The sequence below is a fragment of the Python bivittatus genome, unplaced genomic scaffold (genome assembly GCF_059951505.1).
Source record: "Python bivittatus isolate LINGU-HERP-01145 unplaced genomic scaffold, Pbiv_v1 ctg000960_np1212, whole genome shotgun sequence".
NCBI classification, from domain to species: Eukaryota; Metazoa; Chordata; class Lepidosauria; order Squamata; family Pythonidae; genus Python; species Python bivittatus.
In genome coordinates, this window is record NW_028277124.1 from 12,083,021 (window position 1) to 12,109,907 (window position 26,887).

At 39.9% G+C, this 26,887-nt stretch overlaps 1 protein-coding gene across 5 annotated transcripts in view; it reads left to right on the forward strand.

Annotated features, from left to right (window-relative positions):
• Nucleotides 1–26,887, forward strand: part of C1QTNF7 (C1q and TNF related 7) — a 55,401-nt gene that overhangs the window by 13,816 nt on the left and 14,698 nt on the right. The window contains exon 1 of one of the 5 annotated variants that reach the window (XM_088131469.1): nucleotides 13,052–13,109. The exons of 3 other annotated variants lie outside the window; for them this stretch is intronic. The gene's annotated coding sequence lies outside the window, so the exon portion shown is untranslated. Of the gene's footprint in view, nucleotides 1–13,051; nucleotides 13,110–26,887 lie in introns of those variants that run through there. One more of the 5 variants, XM_088131468.1, reaches the window with a different exon arrangement.

The window sequence follows — 26,887 nt, forward strand, 5'->3', positions numbered from 1 at the left end:
TTAGATGCTATTGGATAGGTCATTCTTAACCTGACCTGCTCCATAGAATGGGATTTTTCATTTCTTCTGTTCTTTGACTTTAGTAAAAGATAAGAAAAGCATATGACAAGAGTTGGAAGAGGGATTTTCACAGTGTCATGAAATATTTCTTCTTAAAACGATATAAGCTACAGTTCTCAGCAATAGATTTGGATAATTGCTATTCTGCTTAGAATCCAAGAGTATATTAAAGAGGCTTCATCATGTAGACATAAGGACTTAATTTGGATTTAACAGAAACTCACACACACATTTTACAGGGTAAAAGCAGTAAACATCATAAACATCTTGCCCATGGCACCTCTTCCATGCAGCCATTAGATTTCTCTTCCCCCTTCTGGTGGACCTGGTTGCTGGATATGTGAATTAGTTCCATTGTAAATATTGAATCTGAGGCAACCTTAACATTGTGGCTGTGTTGTTACTTTCATAAGAGCTCATTCATACACCCAGAGGTAAATAATTCCCCATCCACAGGTGAATTTAGATATGGAGCCCAGACCAACTATGGAAGATCAGTTGGGAGAAATGCAGGAATGCAGAACTATAACGAGACAAGAGCTACAAGGAGACAAGGGGTCTCCAGAGATAGGTGGGTACTATAAAGGGTAGTGAATTGGGGCATCCACCCATTTCTCATTTCCCATTGGCCCAGTACATTGCAGTTCTAGCTCATTACAATGTTGTCTGCCTATATTAACATTAGAAGCATGCCAGATGTCTTTTCTTCCAAAGGCATCAAATAATTTTGGAGCACCTATTGAATTGCACAGCATTCTGGGTACATCATGGGCCTTTACATGATTGTTTCTATATACATGGGATTTACAAGTGTGGATTCTCTAGAGATTCTGTATAACTGTTCTCCCACCCAACTTTTAACCATTTAGATGACTTTTGTTCAGTTTAGTGTCCTCAGAAAAACTTTTCATATACAGTTTTCACATATGCAGAGGTGTTTTTTTTTAAATAATAGTACAAGTGTCAGGTCTACAATGTTCAAATCCCAATGAAGAAAAATCCCTTGAAACTCGAGTCAAGTTCAAAAAGAAATTCATTTATTGAGATATACATGCAGCTCCAAAGCATTGCTGAAACTAAAAGCCCACGCATTCCCAATCTACTTTTACCCTCACTTCTTAACCCCCCTTCCCCTCAGCCAGTACTTGGTTCTCATGTTGGTACAACCTTGGACATTCCTGGCCCTAGATAACAGTCTACCTGCGTTAACGGTTTCACCTTCCTTGTTCTCCCCTCCCACCTAGTGAAAAATGGCAGAAATGAAGCAAGCAACTACTGAGCTGATAGATTGATTGCTGGAGGTTCTGACAACAAGGAGGAAATCACTGGATTTTGAAACACTGCTTTTGAGGGAGTAATTCTGGTATCTCATGAGGAGTTGTATAGTGCAGAAACACAAAACTATGACAGCTAGCTACAGGGCTGAAGCATCTTACTGGAAAAGGGTTTGGCTGGTACTTGTCCATGCACTGCTGCTAATTACAAAACATAAGAAGTCTCTTTCTATTCATTCCAAGGGAATCAGGGTAAAATAGGCATATAATTTTACCATAAATAGTAATAATTCACCCAAATTGATTATTTTATCTCTTTTGGGTATTTACATGTCTTTTGCGGAAGAAACCAGTGGGTTGAGTAAATTGCTGGAGATGGGCTGCTAAAAAGGCAACCTTGGTTCATATCTTGTTTTCATGTGCCATGGATGCTCCCTTTGGTGTTGCCCACATTTTACATATTGCATTTTGGAGATGCCCATGTTCTAGCAAGAAGAGAGAGGTGGATAGTATGATAGTAAGGTTGGAAGATGCCCATTTTCTGGAAAAAAAGACATTACCTCTATAACTCGGTATTTGAAGAAGCTTTTTTTTTTTGGTTGGGAATCCCAACTGGAAGATTGTTTAAAAAGGTGGAGTGGGTATACTACTGCCTATGTTTAATTTCTTACTTTTTCTGTTGTCACTGGCTTAAACATTAATAATTTATTTAAAGTTATTTAATATAGCTTTTCCTCCCAGTGAGCCCTTCCTCAAAGCCATGTTAATGTGCCTTCCTCCAGTCTTTTGTCACAGAAACGTGCGCCGGGATCATTTGCACTGCCCCAGTGGCTGAACTCTACCTGTCTCAGTAACAATGCTTGTGGCTGGCCCCATCCTTCCAATTTTACTGAGGAATAACTCAAGAGCAGCAACTGGTAGATCCCCACTTCCCACGCATTGTCACCAGCTGGTGGGAAAAAACACCCCCAGTTGTTCTCCTTCAAATGGGGCTTCAGTGAATGTGGAGTGTGGGGAGGTGCCTGGAATGGGCTCTTTACTCTTCATTTTCAACTTGCCCAAGTGAGAAGTTGCTGATGTCAAGATGCTCCAGTTTAGTAACCTATTGGGACTTGGGCTAATTCTGAATGCATGTCTACTGGTCTTCTGGAGGAACAGTAGACCCGTGCACAAAATAGCCCAAATCACATGTTGGGGTTGAGCTTCCATTTATCAATAAATGCTGTGTTGGTAGTGAGTGGCTACAGCCCACATGGAGCATCCAAAAAAGTTTTTTAAAAAAGTAAAAAAAAGAATGCAAAATGCCTTGTGGGCAAAAACAGCAGAATGTCTTAAATGCAATCATTTGGGACTGAACTAGCAATACATCTTTCCTAATTTAAATCAACTGGCAATTTTTTTAAAGAAAGGTCTTTTGAAAACTTAAAAAAGAAAGACTTTTAAAAGTGTCATATGTGAGTATATGCTCAATACAGGTCTAGTGGTCTTGCAGAGAACCATTATACACCAGGGGTGTATAAATAAGGAGCCCAAGCAATGCTTTAAGGTGCTTTGGGTGGGACATTACAGAGATACCTTCTGGTTTGAGGCCCAGACCAAAATGGCTGTGGATGATGGGGCAAAGATTGCATCAGGAGGACAGGTCCTCCAAAACTGGTTAGTTGGGCATCTCCTACTCACAGTTATGTGGTAAAGTCCCAGAGACCCAAAGGAGTTATGGGGTAGCAGGGTAGGGTGTCTGAAATAAAGCCATTACATCTTTTAAAAAATAAATACTTAAAAATAAATATTGTATGTGTTTGTTTAAAGGTTAAAATAAATATGAAAATATTTTAAATATTTTTAAAATATTTTTAAAGCCCTAGTTTTGATTCATATTTATAACTATTTCCCTACTTCTGGTCACATTGACCACTGAGATCTTTCAGTGTATTTAACCTTGAAACCAAGCTGGCTTCTCTCTGTAAAAACTTCACACTGAATGCAAATTTGAGCTACATTCATTTTCCTAAAATGCTCACGTGCTTCCCATTTTGCAATGCTGAATGGGACATTACAGAGAGTAAGGAAACCCTCCGGCCAATAACTGAGAAATTACCGAGTCTCTTTTTCATCCTGAATAGTGAAATAGAAGAATTTTGAATTATGAACATCCTGGACATGAAATATCATTGGAATATGGCTATTCTCTTTAGGGATTTGTAGTTGTTTTAGCTGGTAAAAGTGTTTGCTTGCCTTTGCAGTGATTTGCTTCCACATTAGTAACGAAAGTAAATATGACAACAATGTAATTGTTTTAGTGCTTTCCTCAGCCATAGGAAACTCAAACGCTATTACCCTATTACCGCACCCAGACCTCTCAACACATAACTAAATACTGTAAAAAGAAAGAATAAACAAGCAAACAAGTGCAATCCCAGGTGTTAAAATGTAGGGTTCTCTCCCCACCCCCATCTCCACCCAAACAGCTGCAATACTTGACCACAGCTGGCAAGATTGCTAACGGCCAAAGAAAATCCTTTTAGAGACCAGAACTAGGGCTACCTGTGCTTGGTTGGGTAGTCTGTCATGAAGTGAACTTCTTTCCTGTTAGCTCATTTCCTAATAAAGATTGTCCCCTAATAGGCATACCAAAAAACCTTGCCAGCATAATGAAAATATAGGCAGTAAATGCAGTTCCTTTACATTCTCCAGCAGCTGACTAAGTCAAATAAATACTGTAAAGCAACGGCACATTTGGCTTTGATCTGTTGACCCAAGAGATGGACGCAGTTGTGCTGTGGGTCAAAAAAAGAAAAGAAAAGAGAAAACAAATTCTTGCCCTCCAGACAAGGGGTGGTTTTCCATACCTCCTGTGTGAGGTGGAGATGAATACAAAGCAAACTGGACTTCAACTATTGATGTAATATTTGCAGTCTAGGCTGGCAGCCACCCACAGCTTGGCTCTGACCGTGACGTCAGATTCATTTCCATGATTAGCGGTTTCTTCAGTTGAGGCAAAAGAGTAAAAAGTAAAAGTATAGCCAGTCTCTTTTTTTGTGGATATTTATATTTTTTGTTTTCAATTGACCTCTGTGGTTTTTCTGGAACATGCTTTGAATTTTTAGAAATTAAGGCTAGATAGGAAGAAAAAAAAAACCACCCTTGTTTAAATAAAGTCTGCCAAGATACCCTTAAAAGGAAGGATCTGCACTGAAAACATTTTGTGGCAGTTCTGGCCTTTATTAGAACTCAAGGAATGGGGATGCGGTTGATCCTTTCAGCCTTTCAACCATGAAAATGAATAAATTAATTTAATAATTAATAAGGTCTTACTGAAAGCATCCAAAAGTTGTTGAGCAGACAGGAATCCATTTTTAACCTAGCAAAAATGATGGGATCTGACACATGGGGCTGGGAAAGTAGTATAACTGATTTCAGCTAACCATGGACATGATGTGAATGAGTCTTGGACAGGAGAATAAATTGTGCCCTCAGTAGGTTTTATTTTATTTATCCTTATGTTATTAATTATGTTAATAATCTTAATTACATATGTTATTAGTTTTATATTTATTTATTTAAATTTAAATTTGTGTTAATTTTTATTTTACATTATTTTTATGTTATGTTGTGTGGATAATTCATAATTCCTATGAATATGCAATCTATTTTTGTCCCTCTTTAACTAGCTTCTTCTTAGCAGGAAAAAAGGGCTGGTTTTAATCTTTAATATATTTTAATTTTCAGTCAATTACAGGTTATATAAATGTGATGTGATGTGATGTGATGTGATGTGATGTGATGTGATGTGATGTGATGTGATGTGGGAAACTGAGTAGCCTAAAAATGAAGTTGACCAGATGGAGTAAAATTGACCAGGTCAGAGATGAAATTGAGTAACCTAAAAAATGAAAATGATTGGGCTGTGGGTGAAATTGACAAGACCAGGAGTGAAATTGACAGGGATGATGTTACATCCCCAGTCTAAAATATCCTCCAATATTTCTTTCCAGTTCAACAATGTCCTTCATAAAATGTAGTGCCCAGTCAGAACTCTTTAATAATCATCAGCAAACATTTATTAAGAAAAAAATTAAGATGATAGCATATGAATTAGTCCTTTTGCTTTCAAATGTGTATCTTATATAAAAGCAATTCAAAACTATTGGTCTGTTGCATTTTTCTTTTGCCCTTTCAGTGAAAGGGGAAGAAAGATTGCCTCTTCTGTGATGGTAGACCAGTTTGTACATTTTTAAAAAATTTATTACACAACAGCTGCAACCTCATTATCATTATGAGAATCTTTTCTCCTAACTAGAACTGGATGCAGTATTCTAGCTGAAGATCAATCAACATAGTATAGAGTGGAAATCTTCCTTCAGTACTGACATGATATTTCTGTTGATGCATCCCAGAACTGCATTTGCTTTTTCTACAGCAGTATCACATGATGGTCCATCAAAATACCCTGATCCTTTTTCATGTGTACTATTGCCCAGTATCATCCCCACCTTTATATTAGTACCTTTGATTTTTCCCCCCAAAATGTAGGATTTTGTATTTGTCCCTGTTGAAATTCATTTTGCTGGTTTCTACCTTTTGTTCTGGCTTGGTACTGTCTTGTAATGTTTTTGGGTCATCTGCAAATTTGATAATTATATTTTATTTCCCCTCATCCAAGTCATTTGTAATTATTCTGAACAACATACAGTAGGGCTTAGAATGGAGCTTGGTGCTATTGCATTCAATACTTCCTTCTGGAGCTACTGATGTACATTCATTCAGTAGAACTATTTGACCAGCTCTGTATCCATCCAGTGGTAGCATAGTCCAGCCCACGTCTTGCTATCTTTAGTAGAATCTCAAGAAAGACTTTGTGGAATGCTTTGCTGAAGGCCTTTGGCAACAGTTCTAGAGACTTCTCAAACCTGGTTATTTAGTATGTAGTGTACAATTGGAGTCTGAATATTTGTAACTAGAGGGGTAATTAATTCTGCCTTCCAAGAGTAACTGATAGGGCATTTCAGAAGCACGTGCACTGCTGTCTCAATTTCAAAGTCTGAGCAGATAGAAGAATGCCGTTGGTGAGGAACACCAGCGTATCTGTCCCACAGTCCCATTGAGGGGAGAGCATCTGAACATGCCACTATGAAGGCCCTCGTGTGGGATGGGACTGATAAATGATACCGGTATTGGGGAATTGTAAAAGGGGAGTGTGTTAGCTCTTTGTAGCAAAGATGAGAAGTGTTGGTTTTCTCTCTTGTGAATCAGGATCTAAAATTCTCTGCTTCAGCTCTCTCCAGGCTTCATCCAAGCTTAGTATGGATACAGATTTGGGGGTGAGCCCACAATGAGCCTTGTTTCTTCCAAGAAGACTGGTATCTGTCAGGACTAGTTGGGCTTGAGATTCATCTCCCCAAATTTATTTAAGCCAGTACTACAACCAGCAGAGTCATAACTGAGCCTCAACTGAGATAAAAACAAGTTCTAGGTGGAAAAGTTCATTACCAGCAGAGCAGGGAGCTTGGAGCGAGGATCTCAGAAATGTAGATTGTACAGATTCTAAGGCACAGATGTCCTAGTAAGTGCAACATTGTGCATCATACAGCAAAGCACTTAGCACTTTGGCTTTAAAAAGTTTAATTGCTGCAGTCACATAGCTGTCACCCTTATGGGTTGAATATGTAATGATTGCATTAGTGGTTTGGTGTTATTTATTCTTGAGAAATCCCTGCTGGCTTCTGCCAAGCAAAATATTATTTTCTAAATCCTTACAAACTGACTGCTTAAGAATCAGTTCCAGAGTTTTGCCCAATATCAGCATCAAGGTTATCTTATCTGTTGTTATTCACATTGTCTTTTTCCCTTTTGCCTTGTGTTCAGCTCTTTGGAGGAATTGTCAGATATAAATGTTGCATCATCCTCTCCTTTCATACATCCAGTTCTGCTCTTCAAAAGCTCCTCCATCAAAGCAAATGCATGAAAACCAGGTAGATCCAAAGCTTCTGATTCAGGTTGTTGCTGAAGTTCATGATTAATATCAGCCAATTTTTCAAGCCCATAATGCTTGGTTGCACCTATCTTCCCTGGTTAGATAGTTAGCATTCATAGACCCAAAACTAGTAGAGTGCAAACAAGCTATTTTCTTTATGCTTGAGGAATTATGCCTGGTGATTGCTGGAAAAAAATGTGTCTGTGCTTGACTTCTCGATTTAGAAAATATCTTCTCATTTTGTACCTGACTGATCACAGCAAGCTTGTTTTGTTCTTCATCTTCTTGTCCCTACATTGCCTTTTTTGTTTTTGTTTTTAGTTTATTGCATGTATGAAAAGAGAGGCATTGACTGCCCAATAGGTTTCTGTGAAGATTGGTTGTTGTAGGACAGTTGCCAAGCGCCCTTTCGATATCACAAGAGAGAATAATTGGAAAAGAAATGCTACATTTTTTCTATGAAGAATTAAGGATCAGAATAGCAGAAAGATGAATGCCATTCTTCTTATAATGTTTCTCTCCATTTAATTCATTCTCTTCAGTTCATACATTTACAAGCTTAATTTTCATGCAGTAATTTGTAGTGTGTGTGATGATTTAGTTTTTTTCCTAATATTCCTGTACAGATACACATATTGACGTACAAGTCACATATTATCCATTTTCCATTCTATAATGTTTTTGTATGTTTTTCCTCTAATATTCAGATCTTTGTAAGCATCTTATTTGGATAGCTGCACTGCAAAGATAGACACCCAATTATCTTCTGGTTTGTATATTAATGAGGGAAGCACAAATTTTCTAACTCTTTTGTCACAGTGCACGCTGGATAACACTCAGCCCCATCCTTAGATATTTTAATGTAGTTTACTTGAGTTTAAGTACTACAATCTATTTGTGCTTTTCATTGCCCAAGCACATGTGCCTTTTGTTGTTATTGTAGTTGTTTATTATATTTCCTGAATAATTAAAAAAAAATTAAAATCCTTAGATGAATAAGAGGGTGAAAATGAGTAAAGTTTCATGAACCTTTATATAACCTTCTAGATCAGAAGAGACTTAGTGCTTAACGTGTTAGACTAAGACCCCAAGAGAGCCAAGTTCAAATTCATCTTCAGCTATGATAATTTATGGGGTGACTTTGGGCCAGTCCCTCTCTTTCAGCCCAGTCTAATTCACAGAGTTGTTGGGTGGAAATCTGGGCCTGGGGATGCTACATATGCTACTTTGAGCTTTGGAGGAAAGGCAGGATACAAATTGAACAAACAGGGAAATGATCCATCATTAGGACTAATAGAATAGTTGCTTCAAGCTTTTGTAGGCCTGTATTCAAAAATCTGCTTAAAGTCAGAAGAGTGTCATCCACTAACTCGGTAGAATGTTTTACCTTTTTTACAATAACTCATCTGCAGACCACACCACAAACTGATTTTATAAACACACACCACTCTAAACAACTTGACACACAGCCTGAATGAGAACTCTCTTGAGTCCTTACAACAAGCTTCCCAATCTCTTGACTCTTTGCCATAGTCAATCCCTTCCATTTTATTGATATTTTATCCATGTTTAGCATTATGCTGAAACTTGAGGACTGTGCTGAGAAGTGCTCTAGGGAATGAAGAGATGAATAGCGGTCTGGCTCCAAATGTCTGCACAACTTTTTCAGGCCAGAAGAGGATTGGGGTGAAGTGGTCCTTAGGTTCTAGGTGGGCCAGCATTTTGAAACTGGTTTTGAATGTGAATTTTTACAGCTAATCAGATTAGACTACCCTCCTGAACCCAGCCACGCCAACCAGATCCTTGGTTTAAAATATATTAGGTATTTGTAAGGGAGTGAAGTTGTAAAGGGAGTTTTCACAAGGGAATGAAAGAACTCATCTGCCATTGCACTTTGGATCATTTATGCAGAAGAAAATCTGTCTGATTCAAGCTGAGACAACTTTACTATAAAGTTGTTTTTGTTGTTGCAGTAAAAGTGGCCATTTCAGGGAAGCAAAGGTTTTGAAAGAATTGACCTTTCACATTTAGCTGCAAAACCAAGATCCTTTAGCAAACTACTCACCCAAAAGAGATGAGAGATATATCCCACCATAGAGATACCTCCAGGAAGGGTAAAAAAGTCAAGATGGTGGCTGCAACCTCATGGTTGAAGCCATGCTTCTTTTTTATGTTTGTCACATGCATGCTACACATAAAAAGGAGTGGGACTCGAAACACATGGTTCTGGCTGCCCCTTTGACTTTTTGACCCTTCCAACCATGGTTGGCACTGGCCATGCAAGAATAGAAATCCCATCATACTTTTCCTGCAAGATAAAGCTTCATTTTAATGGAAAATGCCATTAAAGAAGATTCATGGAATTGAGAATAGGTTTTGGCATGTACAGATTTTTTTTTTTAAAAAAAAATCCCTGCTCAACTTGAAACTAACCAATTACAAATAAATCACAGTTTGAGATTGTGACTGGGATATAATGTCCTCAATAAAAGCATATAAAAAGCCAGAATGAAATTCAAAGGAAGAGCTGACTCCCACATGTTAAGATATTTCCAAAGTATAACAATACCATAAAGGACAGCTTAATAAAATAATGTATAGTCTTCATTAAAATGTTTTCAGTCAAATATGTCATTTTCCACTAAATCTAATCTAGAAGCTAATGCCTTGATTACTAGGAGACAACAGCTAAATTTTCAAGTTGTACCAGATCAATCTTATCTCTAGCCTGTTAGTTATTGGGAATGCCTTGTCCTTAGTGTATCTTGATTTCAGCCAGTATTTGAAAACATTTCCCATTATATCCTTATAAAATGTGAAATATTGCTAATTTTTTTAGTAATACTGGTGTCCATCCTATTATGATCCTAGAAAGTATCTGCTCCTCGGTTATAAAAGGCTACTATTGTTAGATGAATGATTAAATAATTGTATTCAGCAAATATCCATTAATGGAGGACATTGGGTGCTACCATTATGCAGTCCAACTTTTTTTTAATCAGTGACCTTAATCAAGATAATGTAGAAAGCTGCTTAACAAATCTGCACATGACACCAAACTAGGAGAATATCCAAGTTAATAGGAGACCAAATCAGAAGGATTTTGGACAAGGTAGAGCAACAGGCCAAAAGAAACAAGATGGATTTCAACAGATATATATGAAAAGTTATGCATTAGGGAGGAGGAGGAGGAGGAGGAGGAGGAGGAGGAGGAGGAGGAGGCGGAGGAGGAGGAAGGAAGGAAGGAAGGAAGGAAGGAAGGAAGGAAGGAAGGAAGGAAGGAAGGAAGGAAGGAAGGAAGGAAGGAAGGAAGGAAGGAAGGAAGGAAGGAAGGAAGGAAGGAAAGAGTTGTGTTGTATTCCTAGGAAGTTCAGTTTGCTCTCCACTAAGATATCTACATCCTTTACATATACCGTATAGTCTAAGAATGTACTGTGTGTGTAAAGGATGTAGATATCTTAGTGGAGAGCAAACTGAACTTCCCAGGAATACAATACAACTCTTAGGAAGACTAATGCGTACTTAGGCATAATTGGCAGAAGAATATTTTCTAGGGCACAGGAAGCAATGGTTCCACTCTATTCTAGGGAATCCACACTTCTTGAAGTAGGAACTGAGTACTTCCAGAAACCTCATTTTAAGGACTTTCGTGAACTGGAAGGTTTCCAGAGAAAAGCAGCCAGTGTGGTGAAGGATCTGGAGATCAGTTCTGCAAAAAAACTATTGAAACTGCTGGGCCCACGTAGCTGAGGGAAGAGTAAGTATAAAAGTCCTCAAATATCTGAAAGGTGATTGTGCAGAACTGTTTGTCATTGCTCCAGAGAGCAGAAGAGAAATCACTTCACCTTCCCTGTCTAGATGATGGGTGGGTGGGTGGGTGGGTAGGTAGGTAGGTAGGTAGGTAGATAGATAGATAGATAGATAGATAGATAGATAGATAGATAGAGAGATAGATAGAGAGAGAGAGAGAGAGAGAGTGTGTGTGTGTGTGTGTGAGAGAGAGAGAGAGAGAGAGAGAACGCATGGAGAAAAAATTATAATCAGGGAGCATTTGTACACAACCCCACTATAGTGAATATATGAGGCTTCACTTCTAATTTCCTGGCTTTGCAAAATCTTTTTAGCAGATTTTGCAGCTCCTGAAATTCTACAGTTTCTCAAAAGGGAATACTTCTCCCCAATCTTTTTAAATCTGTATTTGTAAATATACAAATTTTTGTATTTGTGGTGTGGACAATTTATATTTCAAAGAATGAATCATGTTTGATCAAATCAGAAGAAAAATAGTAGGGGAATTTTGCTAGGGATCATGGAAATTCACTATCTCAGATAAGGACAGAGAAACTCCTGTGGGGCTGTAATAAAGCTCCTTTGCAAGGTGTCGTACAAGAGTTGCATCTTCTAGGGTGCCTGTGGTGACGCTTTGATTCACAAACCCTCTGAAAGAGGAAAATGTGGGCAGATGAGATCAAGGAGAACAATCCAGCATGATTCTGACTTGACTACTCAAAATGGGATTAATTGATGATATCTAGCAAATATTTACATATACTGTATAATTTGGAAACTTTGCAGAATGGAGATAGTTACCTAGAAAAAGCTTTAGGGTGAGGATTCACATAAATTGCATAGAAAAATACACAGTTGCAGAGTTCACTCATTGTTTTTATGGTTATTCCTTTAGGAAATCGGAGTTTCTGTATGCAGCTAAGTACCATGACTTGCTTTCCTATCAGTTTTTGCTTTGGGCTGCTGGTTGGGAAAATTGCATGCTACTTATAAAAGCTGAGAAAATCAGGCTGGGCAAATCTATAAGTGTGAAACTGATGAAAAGTGATGGAAGCTGAGTAGAATAATAAGACTGGCTTGTAAAATCAAATAGAAAGCAAGCAGCCTGGTAAGTATGCAGAGGTGGAATCTGATGCTTTAACTTGACTAGGAAAATACTTATTTATTTTTAACTTTTATGTGCAGGAACATTGATTCAGACCTGTGCATGCCTGCAGGTAGAATACTGGAGTGTAAAAAATGAACTTTCATGGCAGCAATGGGTACCAGCAGCTGTGATGCTGTTGGTCACCAAAACCATAAGGCCTTTCTAGCACCCATGCTCACCTTATAAACAAAGCAGATATTATGCTTCATTATATTCATATCTCTGTTGAGAAGCAATTGCATTTTTGAAGGCCAGAGAGGACCCCTTTGTAGATCTTGCACAGGATTACATTCAATATGATCTCTCCTTGACTTCATAATTCACCTACTTTGTTCAATTGAATTCCAGATTAAGTTGGTTTGATAATTCCCAAATGCTCTTCATTCCCAGTTAGGGATACCCACTGTTCCTCTGGGATAGAATTGTCCATGATTGTCTAAGCGTGTCTCTCTTGTGTCTACGATTCACATGGTACATGCCACAACGTTGTGCTGCAATGGCTTGTTCATGTGTTATTGCTGAACTGTGCATTCAGTGCTGAGCCAAGGTATAGAAATTTTTGGGAGTGGGCAGTATAGCTGAGAGAATCTCTCTTTAGACCAAAGCAGCCGAGAGGTCTTGTTCCTTACTGAGAAATGCATGGTGCATAATCTAGTCTGCATTCTTCTGCTGTTAGGGTGGACCAGTGATCAAGTATGTGAGAATTTCAGAAAGGGGAACCAGGAAATTACTTATCAAGTTCAAGCATTACAGAAATGTTGGTGCCAAAGTTTGAGGGTGGGGAGGGGGGGAGGCTCAACCAAACACAACATCTGCAGACATTATAATCCAGAGGCTCCAGCTGTTCAGAACTCTTTCAAGCCGTGTAAGTAAAAAAAGAAGTTTTATTTATTTGAATCAATTTTTCTTTATTCTTCCACGCCCTGAAAACTTTCACATTCCAAAGGCAGCTGTTGATATTATTCCCAGGTTCATTTGCTTTCTTGCTCTGAAAATGTGTGGGCATGGTATATAGCAGAGTGTTTTCCATGTGAATTTAGTGATTTGCTAGCCTGTTCTTTAGCCAGACATTTCTCTGCAATGCAGAATTCTTCGCTCCGCATTTCACCTTGCAAGAAAAAAAATACTTGATTGTTTGTTTTCCCCATATGTAGCATTTCTTTGCAGATGGTGATACTGTCAGTAAACTGGAAATTAGTATGGCATATATCAGATTGCTTCTTTTCTTTTCTTTTCTTTTCTTTTCTTTTCTTTTCTTTTCTTTTCTTTTCTTTTCTTTTCTACAGTAGCTTTAGGTTTAAAACAAATATAACATTTTTAACAGTAGAGAAAGAGAACTTTGATAGCAATATTGCTCCCACAATATTAAGGTACAGCTGGTTCTGAGCTCTTTTTTTTTTCATAACTGTACTGAGACTGAATTGAGGAAATCCAATGATTGTCAAAAGGATGCAAAAATTAGTTGAATAGGTGTGTAAAGCGTATTGGGAATACCTGTGGATCGTTCCTGGGTTAGAGCTCTCCTCCATCTCTGAAAAAGCTTTTCAACATATCTGACATATTTGTCCTGTTAGGTTATTGTATTTATTAGATAATAGGACTTTTTTCCTTGTTTTTGATGGCCACTTTTCTCCATAATTTAATTAAGCTAGACTTCCAGGATCTAATCCACATGGAATTTATTGAATACGCGAAGTTAAACCGACATGAGAAACTCAGCTCCATGACATTATTTCAGATGTAGAGGCACCGACAGAGGAATCCAAAATCTCGTGTTTTGTTGGGTTCACTCTGATGGCTTTTTCAACAGCCCTCGGGCATTCCTTATTTTCTCTTCTATTTTTCACTCAGTTGCCCTCAGAAGCCTCTTGCTTACGTATGCAGGAAGCAGGCTTTTACCAAGTGTCAAAGAGTTACTCTTGGCTGACTCTGCTTAGACTGCACTCTGCCGTAGACACTTGATTCAGAGCTGATACTAGTCAGTTGCTTGGTTTTTCATCAGGGAATTAATTCCTTTTATTATAAGTAGAAGAAAAAAAGAATATGTTAGATGTGCAGCATGCTGGGAGCATGAAATTATGGATTTTCCTTGGGTGTTAAGCTATGCTATTTATTTTTGCTGGTTTCTTAGGTTTATACCCTGCCTTATGTAACTGTTTATGAATAATATTTATGCATTGCCCTTTAACCAACATTTTAGCTAGCCAGCATTTATTTTGGTATTCTTTATTGCCTTTTATTGTATCTTTTTCTTTTGAAATGCATGACCAAAACTGTATACAGTTTATATAAAGGTCATTGTTTTCAATCTCTTTTCTAATAATTAAAAAAAACCCTCTACAGTAATTTCTACAGCAGCTTCCTATAGTACCCTAGGCAGCATATAATATGGCTTTTTTACAATGCCCAAACATTAATATTGTGATCATATGCAGGTTTGCTCAGATATATTTTGCTCTTTGTTCAGTGTGACTTACTTTTCCTGAATGTGCAGATAAGCTTCCTGTTAGACTGAAAGGATTGACTTTTGCTAGCCTCTTGTCATGGGACATAAAATGTTCTTATACTGTAAGATCCACCTCACTCAGTCCAATCCTCTTTTCTCCAATTGTGGAAGATAACAATATAGATCTTTTACCAGGTATAGATTTCTAAAAAATGACCTTAAAAACTTTTGAACATTGCCATATTCTAGTCTATTTGAGTAGGCAAAAATCTGTATTTTAATGTTTGGGTTAGGCACTTCAAGGAGGAGGAGGAGGAGGAGGAGGAGGAGGAGGAGGAGGAGGAGAAACAACTGATGATTATTTCTAATAGGTTTCATTGATCCATCACAGATGTACATTTTACAGAATAAAGCTCTTGGTTGTTTTCTTATCTCTTTGATCAAACAGATGTCCTTTGGTCTGCAGATACTAGTTTCTTTTCATTTCTTCCTAATCCTCCAATGCTTTCCTCATACTTTTTCTGCGTGCAGGAATGTGCCGGGTAGTTTTGTACAGATTTCTTCCACCAAATGAAGACTTCCTCTGACTGAAGTATGTTGTCATTTCCTGGCTACAAAGCTAACAAGCCACATGTGTCATCCTGTGTATTTGTGATGGCCAGTTTCTTCCTCTCACGTCTTGCATGTTTTTTGGTTGGACAATGTGCTTCAATGTGGGTTGACCCTAGTTATGAAAGCTATCTAGAAGAATGCTTGTCAGAGCTTTATAATCCAGGGTTAATCTGAAATTCATTCCCTAACTTATTAGAAAATATGGGGTTTCAACCAAGCCTGTCTCACACAAGCACAAGGGGACGAGTGGCTCCACTGCGGCCTAGCTTTGCTGCTTTGTGTGGGAAGGGCTTGGATCCCGCCTTTTTTCCTGTTTCCCTCATTTTCCCTCTCTCCTCATGGCTCTCCATGAGGTAGGAATGAATCCTCTTTCCTCCTCATGGGTTTTGTATTAACATTTCACAACCCCCAGCAAAGGGTTGCAGGCCCAGCCTATCAGCCCAGGAGGTTTCTTTGGTCTTACAGCCAAGAAACTGCTTGCACATTTTAAAAAGGCTCAGTTCAGATTTCTTTTTCTTTTTCTCTCCTTTTAACAATGGAGAGGGAGGAGGGGCTTCCCCCCATCCCGAAGCTGAGTGAAGATAATTTTTCAGCTTGGCTATACAGACTAAGGCTACGATTGGACTTTCGGGACGGCCCAGATTGTTTAGATTCCCCTCAACCACAACCGGGGGATTCTGAGGAAGCCAAGAGATTATGGGAACAGAAGGGCCATGATTTTAATTTCTAGTTCACTACCTGATCACAGACTGGCAGAAATAAAAGATCTTCCCACTGCCAAACAAATGATTGAGAACCTGAGGACATTATATTTAGAAAATGATGATCAGAAGATTATTTCGTTACTGAGGGAACTGATTGCATCTAGTTTTTTAGATGAGGATATTAATGAGCATTTATTGAGAATGCAGTCTATCTTTGAAAGGCTGAGCACAATTCAAAATCTCATCAATGAAAGACTAAAAATGGCTTTTCCATTAAGCTCATTACCTGACAAATATTACCCTTTCGTAGCAGCGCAGAATTTACAAGGGATGAATTTGTCTCAATTGTTTGGAGCAATTAGAAGTGAAGCGAGGAGACAGAAAAATTATTTGTATTTCCATAAAAAGTCAACCAAAGACATGGGTTACCTGGCAGAAAAAGGGAAACGTGAGCAGAAGTCATTGATTGCTCATCAGAACAGCAATAAACCCATTGTTTGTCATTCCTGCAACAAGCCAGGGCACATAGCTAGATTTTGTGAAAGCAGAGACAAAAAGGATTTTTCAAAAGGAAGGCATTCCAGGGAAAAATTAGCCCTTCATACAGTTTTCAGAGCAGAAGATGTTCTTGGAGCTAATTCTAATGAAACCAAAAATCAATGGATCTTAGATTCAGGTGCAAGCCAACATCTTTGTGGGAACAGAGATAACTTTAGTGAACTGAATGAAGAGCCACAAGGGAACATTGCTCTTGCTGATGGGAATTCCATCTCAATAAGAGGAAAAGGCAAAATACCCTTGAGATGTTTTAATGGAGAAAAATACAAAGACCTCATAGTGACACATGCATACTATGTACCACGATTGACAACCAATTTGCTGAGTGTGCAATCATTAAACAGAAAAGGTTTCAATGTAATGTTTAAAGCCAATTGAACACGTGAAGTAACCAGTGGTAGGCAGATTTATGTTACAGGCTTTGAGAAAAATGGAGTGTACCAGGTGAACTGTGAACAGCCACCACCAGATGTCAGCCTCACCTGCCAACAACAGCAGAGAAAGGAGGACATCAGCGCCACCATATGGCACAAGCGGTTTGCACACAGGGACTTTGATGCAATTTTTAGAATGAAGAGGGAAAATATGGTAAGAGACCTTGAACTAAGCAATTGTAAACAATACCAGTCAAAGTGTGTAGTGTGCATCAAAGGAAAGGCAACAAGGCCTGCCATACCCAAACAAAGGGAAAGGCATGCAACTAAACTCCTTGAACTTATCCATGCTGATTTATGTGGACCTCTTCAAACGTCAGCAAGTGGAAACAAATACATAATATGTTTTATAGATGATTTTTCCAGGTATTGTATAACCTACCTGATGAAGGAAAAGTCCCAAACTGGGGATATACTGAAGACATACTTGCTACGGTGAGGAATAAATTCAACCGGACCCCTCAAGCCCGTCAAAGTGACAGGATTGGTGAATTCATTTCTAACACCATGCAGACATACCTGACACAACTAGGCATAGAGCACAGATTCACCACTCCTTACACACCAGAGAATAATGGAGTTGCAGAACGACAGAACAGATCATTGATGGACATGGTAAGGTGTATGCTGTTAGAGGCAGATCTACCTGGCAAATACTGGGCAGATGCTGTTATCACAGCTACATACTTGAAAAATAGATTGCCAGCCAGAGCCAATAAGATAATGCCTTTTGAGCTTTGGCATGGGCGAAAACCAAGTGTCAAACATTTAAGAGTGTTTGGATCTAAGGCCTATGCCCGTGTACCAAAAGAAAGGAGATCCAAACTAGACCCTAGAGCTGAAGAAGGGGTCATGACTGGCTATGCTCCAGGAAGCAAGGGATACAGAATCTTGAACTCAAAGATGGGAAGAGTAAGCATATGCAGAGTGGTATACTTTGATGAGAGCGAGAGAGGCTGCTGCACTCAGGTGGATAATGACTGCAGAGAAACCAGCAGCAGCAGTTACCAGCCTGAGAAGTTCAGCCTGACACCAGAAGACACAACCACACCAACCCAGAGGGAGATGGAAGTCCAGGAAGAAACTCCACCAGAGACAGATGATGAGGCCGAGGATGCAAAAGAGGGTGAACCACCAATGGTTGCTCCTGAACCTGCTCTGAGACACTCATCACGACCCAACAAAGGAGTTCCAGCTGACAGACTTACCTACCTCACAAGGTCGTTGCTACCAAGCGAACCTGCATTTTGGAATGAGGTGCTGCAAATGCCATCAGATGAGACAAGTAAGTGGAAAAGGGCAGCACAGGAGGAGCTAGATGTTCTGTACAAAAACAAAACATGGACTTTAACTAAACTACCAAAAGGCAAGAAGGCCATAGGTATCACTGGGTGTTCAAGGCAAAACAAGATGAGAATGACGAAGTACAAAGGTACAAGGCCAGATTGGTAGCAAAAGGCTACTCACAGAAATATGGACAGGACTATGATGAATGTTTTGCTCCTGTTGTGAAACACACCACAGTTAGAATGCTTCTAAGTCTAGCAGCATCTAGGAACATGGACGTTGAACACTTAGATGTTAAAACTGCATTTTTACATAGGAAGATAGAAGAAGAACTCTACATGACACAGCCTCCAGGCTTCACTAATCCCAATACCAAGCATCTCGTCTGCAAGCTTCAGAAGGGGATTTATGGCCTGAAGCAGGCAGCCAGAGCGTGGAACAAGAAGTTAAACCAAATACTTCTTGACCAGGGTTTCGTTCAAGGAAAAGCTGATCCTTGCCTATACACAAGACACAGAAATGGGAGGGATGTGTACATACTTTGTTATGTGGATGATTTAATGATTTGCCACAATAACGGGAGGGACTTTAATGATATTGTTTCTCAACTAAATAGAAAAGCAGAAGTGAAGCATTTGGGCAATGCCAGCTACTACTTAGGAATACAGATCGAGAGAGAAGAAGATGGGAGCTTTCTTCTAAGTCAGAACCAAAAGATTCTAGAACTGTTGGAAAGCTTAGGATTGCAAAATGCCAATCCTGCACCTACACGGATGGAGAAAGCTTTCCACAAGCAACAAGAACCCAGCGATCTCCTACCAGAGAACAATGAATATAGAAGTGCCATAGGAAAATTGTTGTATCTAGCCACCATCACTAGACCAGACATTGCAACTGCAGTAGGCATTCTATGCAGAAAGACAAGCACAACCACACAGAGAGACTGGACTGGTGTCAAGAGGGTGGGAAGGTACCTAAAGGGGACCATGCACCTAAAACTAAAACTGCCAGCCACTGAGATGTAATGAGACTGTGTGGCTTAGATTATTGCTTGCAGACATGGGCATAGACGAACCAACCCCTATACAAATCTTTGAAGACATCAGAGTTGCATCAGACTTTCACAGTCAGAGAAAGTAGGTGGGAGAACTAAGCACATTGATGTAAAGTATCATGTGATGAGAGAGTTGCAACAACAAGGGTTAATCAAACTAGACTACTGTCCCACAGGAAAAATGACAGCGGACATCTTCACGAAGCTGTTGTCGAGAACCAGTTATCAGAAACTAAGAGAAAAACTAAATATTGTGGGACACAGAGACATGCAAGGTTGAAAAGAAGGGGTACTGGAAAATATGGGGTTTCAACCAAGCCTGTCTCACACAAGCAGAAAGGGAGGGGTGGCTCCGCTGTGGCCTAGCTTTGCTGCTTTGTGTGGGAGGGGCTTGGAGCCCACCTTTTTTCCTGTTTCCTTCATTTTCCCTCTCTTCTCCTCATGGCTGTCCACAAGGTAGGAATGAATCCTCTCTCCTCCTCATGGTTTTTTAATTAACATTTCAGAACCCCAACAGTGTCATCCTGTGTATTTGTGATGGCCAGTTTCTTCCTCTCACGTCTTGCATGTTTTTTGGTTGGACAATGTACTTCAATGTGGGTTGACCCTAGTTATGAAAGCTATCTAGAAGAATGCTTGTCAGAGCTTTATAATCCAGGGTTAATCTGAAATTCATTCCCTAACTATCCTGGGAGAAAATTTATGAGCCTCCAAACTGAAAGGTCCACAACTAGTCTTAGTCAGTGGCATGTTCTTGTTGCCTGCATAGCACTTTATTTTACTTTTATTTATTTAAACAATGCTTATGGTTGCTTATCTCACAGCAGTGACTCTTGGTGGCATACAAGGTTAAAACACACATTACAATCCAAACCACCATATCTGAGGTCAAAACTATTATCCCAATCAACAAAAAGGCAATATTAAGCAGAAGAGTTCCCCTAACCTCCTGAGGGAAGGGCAGATGTTCCATGCCATACAAAAGGGTTGGGGCTATCTTGATTTCTGAAGGGATGCTGTCCCAGAGGGCAGGCACGGCCACAGAGAAAGCATAACTCCTGGGCCTAAGAATATGACATTGCTAGACGGAGGGGACCCAGAGTATGCCCTCCCTGCTAGATCTGGGGAGGCGAGCAGAAACAATGGGATTTTGCAGACAGACTGAACGCTATGTCAGAGAGAGCATGGTGCAGTGATGAAAGTGCTGGACTAGGAGTAGGAGACCCAGGTTCTCGCCCTCCCTTAGGCATGGAACCAGTTGGGTGACTATTGACCAATTACTCTCTCCCAGCCGAATAGTTAGTGTGCAATAATGGTTGAAGGTGCTGGACTAGGAGTGGGGAGGCCCAGGTTCTAGTCCTCCTTTAGGCACAGAAACCAGCTGGATGAACTTGGGCTACTCCCTCTCTCCCAGCCTAAATCCGTGTCAGGGTCCGCAACACACCAGTTGAAAACAAGTCCCTTGTTGCATTGTGTATTGTTAACTTCACTGTAAGAGCTACATGAGCGTAGTGCAAAAGAAACAGACCCTCAGCTAAGCAGGACAAAATGCTAGGAAGAAAAAAATTGAAGGTGGTTTTGGTGGCTCTCCTACTGCAAAAAAATACAGTGATATCTTACAATGTTGACTAAATTTACAGATAGTTATCTATCTTATGTCTGGGGAAATGAGGTATATCACCATCTTCCTTTGAAGGAAGAGCAGCATAACAATCAATGTTCACTCAAATCATCTTGTCTACATATATAGGCCAAGCAACAATTCCTACAAAGTGTATGTCTATGACATGTTGTGACATCACATAGAGAAATCTCAAGAAGCATACATTCACATGCACACACACAAGAGAAAAGTAGTGGGAAGCCTCTCCATTGAGAATATGTATTTGAAGAAGTTTCCTTTGAAAACCAGATTTCTCATTATTTTAATTCAAAGATTTTGAAATGATTGCAATTGCCCAATCATATTTAGGAAGAAGAGTTTTTTATTGGAGGCATGGTTTTGCCTAATGAACACATTTATTTTTTCTGAAGCTGCACAGATTTAATTGAAGCTACAAGACAAGAATTCATCCTAGTTCATATCAGTCCAAAGCATTTGTCTGTTAGGATTTTTTAAAATAATTTTGAACAGACTCCCTAGTAAGACAATTGACTCATTGAAGTACCAGGTGAAATTCAACTGCCAGACATAAAAAAAGTAAAGAAAGAAGCTGTTCTTCAGTAAATACTCTAAAGAATGGAGAAATATCATTTTCAGGTGTATATTGCCAAGTTTCATGTCATTTTGCAATGCATTAATTTAAATTCCATGGCCTGCATAAATGAATAATGAGCAACAGACTTGTGCCTTCAAAAATAGAGAAGTATGAAGGGTGAGGATTAAGTCCAGAGCTCTAGAGACTGGGCTAATGCTGAAATGGCGGGGGGTGGGGGTGGGGTGGTCTGCAGATATGGTCAAAAAAGTCAAGGCAGCAGCCATGACAGTGCAATCGAAGTTCCGCCTGGTTTTTATATGTGTTGTGTGTCCTGTTAAATGGATTGGCTAGGTGAATATATAGGAGAAGTGTTTAGATCAGTGTTTCTCAACCTCAGCAGCTTTAAGAGGGGTGGACATCAACTCCCAGAATTCTCCCAGCCAGCATGCTGGCTGGGGGAATTCTGGGAGTTGAAGTCCATGCATCCTACAGTTGCTGAGGTTGAGAAACACTGGTTTAGATGAATGCCTGGCAAAATGTCTAGATGATGGACTGAAGCAGAACTAGCAACACCAGATCTTTCTCTCCCTAAGTTCTGACCTGCAGCTTAGCATTGAGATACCTGGGAATAGCATTTACTCTGCATATAAACTGCCCTGTCTATGGCTTGAATTTAATTTTTGGGTGGCCAGGAGAACTCCTAACCTTTCCTTTCCCCAAACTCATTGAAGCCACATATGGACTTATAGGCACAATTATCATAGAATCTCAAGGGCCAGAGGGGGCAAGTTCCTGCTCAATGTGCCTTCATTGCTGCTCTGCAAAAGGAAAGAAAGATGGACACTCACACTGGGGATGCTTGGGGGTGGCAGTAGTGAAACCAGCAGAGAGCTGAAGACAGCTAGGTAGGCTGCTAGAAGAAAGTGAGAAGACTGGGTTGAGGCTGCAGAATGGCAAGAGGGTGGGCAGACGTGTTTAGGGAAGTGTTTTGTGAAAGTGATGCTAAAAAAAAACCCAGCCAGAGTGTGTGGATCTTGGACAGAGAGATAGTGAAGGGAGGGAGGGAGAGATGATAAAAGAGAGCTTGGGAAAGTGGCCCTCAATTTGAGAGGGAATTATGGGTTCAAAGGACTGTTTCTATGTTGTCAGGCTCCACCCTACATCTGGCATTTAGTTCAGTTCCTTGCTTTTCAGCCTCATGAAGCGGGCTTTGTAGCAGAGCATTGAGTGTTCAAAAGAGTTTATGTTTGGAAGCTCCATTTTTGCCTGGTATTTAAATTTCTCATATTTTTGCCTTGCCACCTTGCTTTCTGGGCTTCTGAAGCCATGCCCGCTGTGGCAGTCATTTTGAGGTGCTATTCCTTCAAAATTCTGAATTAGCTGACAGGTCCTGGTCTGTCTTGTCTTGTCTTGTCTTGTCTTGTCTTGTCTTGTCTTGTCTTGTCTTGTCTTGTCTTGTCTTGTCTTGTCTTTCCTCTCCTCTCCTCTCCTCTCCTCTCCTCTCCTCTCCTCTCCTCTCCTCTCCTCTCCTCTCCTCTCCTCTCCTCTCTTCTCCTCTCTTCTCTTCTCTTCTCTTCTCTTCTCTTCTCTTCTCTTCTCTTCTCTTCTCTTCTCTTCTCTTCTCTTCTCTTCTCTTCTCTTCTTTATCCTGCCTTTATTATATTTATAAAAGGCAGCAAACATACCTAATCCTTCTTCCTCCTCCTATTTTCCCCACAACAACAAACCTGTGAGGTGAGTTGGGCTGAGAGAGAGTGTCTGGCCCAAAGTCACCCAGCTGACTTTCCTGGCTAAGGCAGGACTAGAACTTGCCGTTTCCTGCTTTCTAGCCTGGAGTCTTCACCACTAGACCCAACTGGCTCTTCCTTGTGTGCTTCACTCACACATACATTCTTTTTCTCCAAAAAAATCCTCCTCCACCAACTTCCCTCAGAATCCTTCTTTCCATCTTTCTGTCTCCTTAAATCTTTCTGCAAAGTCAGAATCACCCTCCTGTGAGAAGTTTCACAATAAGAACAAGCAATACTTGTTGAAGGAAAATGGAAGCTTACTCCACTGGACACTTCTCTCCCAGGCCTCAAAAGTAATTTCCAATTTTTAAAAAAGGTTTGAGGAAGACTGCCAGAAATTATATGCCAGTTAGCCTAATGTCCATTTGAGATAAAATATTGAAAGTGTAAGTTATGAGAAAAATCTTGAAACATAATGAAGAACAAGCTTTGCTGAAAGAGAACCACTGTGGCAAAGGTATGGCTGGTTCAGGACTTTGTTGAAGGAACTAACACATGGGCCATAGTGATCAAATAGGCGTTGCCTCCTTGGATTTTCCAAGTAGGCTTTCCCCTTTTCATTGGAAAACAACAAAAGGAATCATAGCCCATTTATGCAGAAGAACAGCTGCTTTTCAAAGGAATTTTCCAAAAGAAGCTATTTAGGGCAGACAGTAGCTCCACACACTTTCCTACACACATCTCTCAGCCTGCTCTGTGCCAGCAGCTTTCACAGAAAGATCCTGCCAGATTCGAGGGCAGCCAGATCCATGGAAGGGTACCTCTGTGACTTGACTGTTCTAATATATCCTGAGATACAGTCTGTTCTCCATCAGTCTCTGGAGAAAACATTTGTAAAACAATAACAATCTATTCTTGGATGGCTTACTTTCTGGCTGGCTTCTCCCAGGATCAGAAAACTCATATGAAGGATGCCTTATTCCAGCTCAGGGCCATACAGATATATGGACTCTTCCCCATGGCCACATGAATGTGCCAGCCCGTCAGTTGGCCAAAGCATATGCCAGTTTAAATTGGGTGCTCTGATGGATGAGCCCATGCAGGGCAGCTTTAATGCAGGGTTAAGTTAAGGAAAGGGACTGGTTGAATCTCCAAACTTCATTTTCCTTCCCACCAAGTACCAGTAGGGAAAAAGAGTCACCAAGCTCTCCAGTTAACATGGAGGAGTGTAGGGTTAAACCATTTTTTTAAAGTTGGCTATGTGAGAGGCTGGACATGTTCCATACCTGTGACCAGGCTATTTTTGACCATGCATCTAGTGCTCTTTGGGAGAGATTTCAGGCAGGGCAGAGGGTTGCAAGAAACATTGGAGGTGTCTCCCATGCTTTAGTCAGTGCTCTTCCACTCTGCCTGTGACCTGCCAGTTAGAATATTTTTGGACATGGGTCTAGGGCCTTGCATTTCATTACATACTCTCTGTTTCTGGTCTCTCTTGCAACCCTAACAAAAATAGCTGCCCAGAGGCAGGAAGAGAAGGGATGTGTCTGCAGCAGCCTGAAGTGGCCAGTAGGATCTTTTGAACATGACACAAACCATATTTTTGAGGGAGTGGAATAGATTATGTATACAAATCAGGTTAAGATAAGATAGAAAACTGGAACAGCTCAGGACAATAGTAAGCTGCTTCCGCAATGGATAGGCGATTAGAGAAAGGCAACGGCATAAAGTTTACAGGGATCCCCATGCTTCTTCATGGTTTATGTGCAAGCTTGCAGGTACAGTGTGAACAGAAGGCAACTGGAAACATTGTTAAGTGTCTTTGAGCTCAGTTCCCAGCCTTTCTTTCGCAAGTCGAAGGAGAAGGCCTAAAGGACATTGAAGTGGGAAATTCTATTTGTATACGTGTTGAGGTCTCCTTCCAATCAGGAAGTCAAAATCCTGCTGATGTTGCCAGAGAAGGAGAGGCATCTGTCTGAGATTCTTTCATTTCGGTTCCTAGACTGAGCAAAGGGTTGAACTGGATGGTCTAATGGCCTTCAACACTAGAATCCAAGGAGCTGTCATTTCCCAGGGCTCCTGGTTGTGAATCTGAATGCTCAAGCTAACTTACAATGAATTCTTCCTTTGGAGCACGTCCACCATGCTAGAGAGCCACCACACCCTTCTCCTTCCCGCGATCCTGTTCCAGAAATCCAGACATAGGATTTCTCACTAATAAGGGGAGCAGGAAAGCAACAATTCTGACTTAGAGATAATTAGAGGGACAGAAAGGTTGCTCATAAAAAAAAAATAGTGATTGTTAATATTATGGTGATTTAGATAATTTAAACCTTTAAAGATGAGGAAAAGTTTATATCAAAATTAACTATGGCTTCTGAAATGTTATGGAACATACGGTTGGTTAAAATGTCCATTTAGAGCTGAATGTAGCGTTGACAAACAATTGCAACTGCATTACATTATTTTGTAATATAATAAAGGTTTCTATCTTAAGCTTAATACTTAATACTAAGGTCTCCACTGTATTGTTATTTGTTGTTGTTTATAAATATTAGAAAAGGAAAAAGAAAAACACAGCAGAAAAAAAAGTTAAAGAAAGTAGAAGCTGCTTGAAAAAGTAGAGAAGTGTTTGGTTTCGAACTTTCCCCTTCATTATATCTTGACCAATTTGCAGTATTTATAAACATTTAGACCCTCTTAGAAACCATACTGTAAGTGTTGATATTTGCCTTGCTGTATGATGTACAGTATTATATATATATGGAAACCATTCTTGCTTGAATTTGGTTAAATTTCTGTTGTGAATATATGTTCTTAGTTTTGCCATTTATCTCCAGCTCAAACAGTCATATATCTAAGGAAATATACATACATACATACATACATACATACATACATACACGTATATGGAAAAACAATTCCATTTACAATGTATCTGTTGCAGACAGAAAACTTCAATTTGACAGAGGCAAGAAAACAAGAAAGCAAACCCCTTAAAATCGGATAAAAAGATTATACATCTTCCTCTAGAAGGCTGATGAGCACTCCTAGATGAGCTAATGCAGCTGGGCCTTTATTTGTGCTTGGGGAGAATTCTTGATCAGTAAATTAGCTTCTTCCTTGATGTTAAGTTACTTCTTCTTTGACAAACTGGATGACTAGAATAATCCCCCAGCCTTGTAAGTGATGACAGGAATGTAACAGCAGCAGGATAAGGTGCATCTCGTTCTGGTCACCCAACATCAGAACTAGAAGCCCGTTGAAACTATATAGTTCAGCTACTAATGTTGGGTAATGCTGGCTAGGAATAAGGAAACAGTGAGCCCCTCCAGACAACCACTTGGTCTGCCAAGAGAAAGCCCCATCAACTGCCTAATCTGATGACATCACATTTCTAACCCACTGTTTTGTCAGCCCTTCCTCCCCCACCAACTTCCCACCAAAGAAAAACTTTGAAATCTGCAACTGCATTCCTTCAAAATGTGCAGCACTATCACCTTGTCTACTACTGGGAACCTCAGCCCTGGCCTTCCAGCTCAGGGCTCCACTTAAGCATTTTACCTCTATCTGCAACCAGGGCAGATACAGCGTTGCCTTTCCCCCCACCTCTGTAGCAGTTC